The sequence below is a fragment of the Castor canadensis genome, chromosome 12 (assembly GCF_047511655.1).
Source record: "Castor canadensis chromosome 12, mCasCan1.hap1v2, whole genome shotgun sequence".
NCBI classification, from domain to species: domain Eukaryota; kingdom Metazoa; phylum Chordata; class Mammalia; order Rodentia; family Castoridae; genus Castor; species Castor canadensis.
Window position 1 is genome coordinate 36,142,536 of NC_133397.1, and position 5,488 is coordinate 36,148,023.

Here is a 5,488-nt window from a genome sequence, read left to right on the forward strand (position 1 = left end):
TCCCAAGCGTTCCAGAACATAGTGAAAGGGTACCTCCATCAGGACAGGGATGATGGTCTCCTGAGCATAATGGTTTATCCCATTCATGAATCACAGAGGGCCATGTTTATATACGCACACACTGCCCTGGTCAGGATCTCCCTAGGTTTTTCTCTCTGCCCCATCATCATCTTTGATGATTTTTCTAGTGCAGTGTAGGAAGCCAATATGAAGTCTACCTCCCTCATTCTAAAGGACCTCACTCAGGGGGACACTGACCTGCAAAGTTCTATGGAAATTAGCAGATCTGAGCCATATAGACCATAAGAAAGGCAGGAACTCTCTAGAGCCCTCCATTTGCTCCTGGATCAGGCTCTGTGACAGGAACTTTATGTCCAAGGTGTCTATCCAACCAATAAATGACCATATCAATAAATTCTTGACACACCTCACCCTCACCACTCTCCAGTAGTCTTTAAAAGGTAACCCAGCCAGGTAACCCTGGTTACAAAGAAGCCTGGTCAGAGGCCAGGTATCAGAGGCAGCCTATGGCTTGAGGTGCTCTAACATAAAAGTCAAGCAGAAGTCCCCTCACGCAAACACCTGATCTGTAGCACTGAACAGCTTGGCCTCACAACCCTTGGTCCTTGTGTTACATATTGACATTATTCAAAGCCTTTCCTGAACAAGTCTGGGGAACCCAGAAATAACCTGGAGTGACCTCCCAAAGCCACCTATAGCGGGTTCCATCTTGCTCTTCCTCACACATTCATCTCGCTGTCATCTACAGCCTGAGTGTTCTTCCACCACTACCCCTATGTGTCATGGTAGCAGCCATAACCTGGAGTCATGAACTGTAATAAGTATAACTAGATCCTGGAGGAGGGGCAAGTGGCATAAGCAAAGTAGGACTGGGTAGGGAGAGGACCTGAGGAGGGAGTTGTGGATACTCTGATAGAATCAGTCCCCAGTTGTCTCTGTCCAGAACTTAATAGCCAAGAACCTATGATTGCACAGCAATGGGAAGCCTTGTGACATGGATTCCTCCCTATCCCTCTGCTAGAAACTGACAACTCCTGGAGCTGAGGACCCACCATCCACAGATCCCTTCCAGACTCCACAGATGCAGATAAAAGTCAGAATAGAAATAACCAGCACTGAGAAGGGCGGATGCAGATGTGGCCATCAGAGCCCCAGATGTGGCTCAGTCATGGCTGCTGCCAGGGCTGCTGTAGATGTGAACAGGAACGTAGACTTAGATGGGGATGGGGATGGGGGCCAGAGGAAGGGACCAAGCTGTTTTTGGGCTCCACAAAGGGAACAGCTCTGAGAAAGAAAGAGGTCTAGTGTCTGACTTCACAAAAATGCTCAGCCTGTTTCCTAGGAAAAGATTCCTACAAATAAACACTTTATGGGTAGGGAGTCTAACCGTCGTCACTCCATTCCACACTCCACTCTCCTGCCCATTCTGAGCTCACTTCATTGGGATCCTTTTCCTCGGGCACCTCCTGCCACAAAGGGGAGGACAACAACAGCTGTCTCTGGCTCTGGATAAGGAGGAAAATGTCAATTTCAGCCTGGCAGGTTAGCTTCTATCCTAAGCCTCACTAATACCCAGCATTCCAGGCGCCATAAAGATGAAGGGGCCCATAGCCCTGCTCAGGGGCCCCTGCACATAAACACCCCCAATGATAAAGCTCCTTGCCATCACTCATGAGGCCCATTTACTTCCCACTTTGTTTTGAATTTTCATCTCGGGAGAAGTTTGCAAATTGCTAACAGCAGGAACTTTCCAGAAGTTGCAGAATATAATCAGTGCATTCTCAGCCTTGCCACTTTCAGACAGAGCCTCCCCAGGGAGTGTCCTAGCAAAGGCAAGAGGCTGAAGGCGGCTGGCAGAGCCTAGGGTGGGAAGAAGCCATACAGGATACCTTGCCCAGCCCCCAGCTGTAGCTGAGCTTGGCCTGCTCCCATCCTGGCCTGCTCCCATCCTGTTTGTGCAAACATGGAGACCAGCCCACACTCTGCTATTCCAGGAAGATTAGCTATCTCAACACAGAACATCTCCCCTGGGCAGGAAGGTCTTTAAATATATATAGCCTGAACTTCTCCCATTGAAGAATCAGCCACTTCCTTTGGTCAGACCTCAGGACAGGGGATGTAGAGGAAGGCGCTGTCCTCCACTAAGGACACAGAACCACAACACTGGAATTGTCAAGGTCCCCAATTTGCATTTCTCTTTTGTCATAGACCCAGAGTTCTGCTCTGGGATCAGCCTGGCTCTGGGTGGGAGTTTTAGAACTAGGTTTTTCAGTGTTGCCCATCCCTTCAATGGGATATCTAGGGACACTAACTGCATTTACCACAGGAAACAAAACCTCTTGTCCCCTTCTTCCAGTCTCCTGGAATATTTATGGAGCATCTGCTTCAAGTACTTTAGCCCATCTGATTTCACCTGGATAGCCTGGAAGTACGGAAATGCCACCAAGCACATTCAACATGAACAAACAGCCTCAGAGAGAATAAAAAATTCACCTTAGGTCACATGGCTAATGGATGGCAGGGACAGGATTGAACCCAGGTCTAAGACCTCCACCTGTGCTTTCTCTGCATGTCACCGTCCCACCCGAGAAGGCAGGAGAGTGACCCTGTTGTTCATTGGATAGCAGAGGAGCACATATTCTTGGGTTCTCATGGTCTCCCTCAGCTGTGACTTGCCTGGTTGCTTTCCTGACAAGTGAGTATCACATTCACAACTGGACACCTTCCCATAGCCCAGGCCCAGGGTTTCCAGCAGCCAGAAACATGGCTCCCTCTCCTTGGTCAGAGTAAAATGAATCGTTTTTTAGTGTTTCATCTGCAATTACAGATTTTTAAGGAATATTCGTGTCAGGTAGGTTTAAATTAAGGACAACTCCCAGGAAGAGGGAGGTCATGGTCAGTTTTGCAAAGATGTAGAATTCTTTGGGGCAGAAAGGAGGGAGAAGGAAGCCCCAACACAGAGAATGGAGAAGTGGACTCGCTGTGCTGTGTGAAGGAGGTGGGGGGCCAGGAATGGATGCATACTACTTGGGGTTCAGACGGCCATCTGCAGTTCTCCCATCCCAAAGCCCAGAATCCGAATTCCCTCTTGCAGTCTACTCCACATTCCTCACATTCTTTACGCTCAATTAAGGAGAAATAATCAGAGGAGGAGGCAAGGCCAGGGGCGGCCATTCCCCATGCTGCCAGGATCACGTGTGTGGAAACTGTCACCCTCAGTGAAGCCAGGCAAGACCTCAAGACCTCACACCAGAGGGGCCAGGGGGGAGGAAAAAACAGTGAAGATAAGAGTGTCCCTCTGCTCTCCACAGAGACAAAGGAGAGTAAGGAATGGGGCTTTGATGGGGGGGTGGTAATCAGGAAAGAAAGGGAGTGGAGAAGGCAAGGTCAGGGCTAAGGGAAGGCGTACAGCCAAAAGACCTCAGTCAACCACTTCTAACTATGCCATCGCCTCACTACATTCACCGTCCATCATCACTTGCCACTTGAGACCTCCCTGGATGCTCAGAATGTCGCTCACCTCTATCAGTTAGTACGTGCACTAAGAATCATGGGATTGGTGCCTCTCTGTGCTCTTCAAAACATGCTGTCTGTACTTAGTCTGCAATAGGATGCCTTCTTGGCCTCAGTGGAACACATGTGCTCTTTCTGCCTCTTGAACCCAATAGATCTGGTCAGCCAACAAACAAACTCCCACTCCCTCAAGCCTCTGTCCAAGGCTGCCTCCGCCTTCCAGAAGCTTTCCCCAGGCAGACCCAGAGTCTCTTTCTCAGTTCCTCCTTTATCTGGTACATGGAACCAGTGCAACTCTTTACTAAGTTGTTCTGTAATTTTAGGTGTGTATTTCTATATCCCCACTAGAATTAATAAGAACTGAATGAATGATCCTTATTATTTATTCAGCATATTCTATGTGCCAGGCACTGTGTTAGCACCTGAGAGATGACCTCATTTAATCCTTTAAACATCCTAGAGATTGTTAGGATTTTAATCCCCAATTTACCCCCTAATAAATTGAGACTCAGAAAGATTAAGTGGTTGGGTCCAAAGCAGTAAATCAAGGAAGGGGGACTTGAACACAAGATGGCAAAATGCAAAGCCTGTGCTATTAATCCAATGCTAAGATGTTTAAGGGCAGGGTCTGTCTATATTTAGCCTTGCTTACCACTACATGGCAAAGAATGGGTGCTCAACACAGGATGGATACAGAAGAATGAATGGATAAAAGAACGATGTGAGCTCTGTAGAGTTTCAGTCACAGAACTGAGTCAAAAAACAACAACAACAACAAAAACCCTCTCTTCCCATCTCTCTTATAATCAATGGATAGGCCAAACTTGGGAGATGCTTTGTCAGACCAAAGACCCATTCTATGCTTTTTGTTGGGTCTCAGATTACAACAACTGTTAGAACAGTCTGTAGCCACTTTGGAGCTTCAGTCTGTGACAATATGGGGTCCTCAGTTTGTGGCCACTGTTATGATTTGGATAAGAAGTATCCCCCCAAAAGGCTCATTTGTTAACAGCTTGGTTGTCAGCTAATGGGCTTATGGGAAATGATTGATCACTAGAGTTCTGACCTAATTGATGGATTAATCCATTGATGGATTTATAATTTGATGGCATATTAGGAGGTGGTGGAAATTAGGATGTGAGGCCTGACTGGAAGAATTAAGTCACTGGGGGCATGCTACACACTCCTACCTCTCTGCCACATGCTCCTGTCACCACAATAACTTGTCAGGCCCACAACAAGGGAGCCAGGCAACCATGGACTAAAACTTCTGAAACAATGAGCTAAAACAATCTTTTCTCTTTTAAGCTGATTTTCTCAGATATTTTGTCACAGGGACAGAAAGTAACTAATACAGCCATTTTGGGATGTCAGCCTGTGGTCAGAAGCAGGAGACCATTTATCATCAGGGTGAACATCAACCCCAGGTCCAGGTAAGAGGATGGGTCCAGTCTGCATCCTTGGAAGTCGGAGAAAGAGAACACATCTTGGGCAAGCTCACTTGCAACTGAGTAGAATGTGAACAGCTCTCACCCAGAGTCCCTTGTTTCTGGACATTTCGAGGCGGAGAGATGACATGTGTGAGAGTATCGGGGTGTGTGGAAGAACGCAGGCCTCAGTGCCCTGGGAACGAGGGCGAGAGGCTGGACCCACTAGTTGTGCACTCTGTGAGCCCCACATACATGAAAGTGCACGATATGGCACATGTGTGCTGTGTGTGTGTTGGGGCTACAGAGGCTGTGTAGGGTGTGGGAGAGACACACCTGTAATAACATTGGCTTCAGACGCTAGGAGAGAAGAAATTCCCCCAACTGTTTTATCAGAGCTGAAGTTACCAAATTACATTGTTGTTTTAAATTTGAGCTTCTCTGCCTGCAAGTGGGGGGATCTCAGGTTCATGAGCTTAATGCTTGGCTGGGCCTAGAGCCCTACTTCCCGACCCAACCCGGACTCC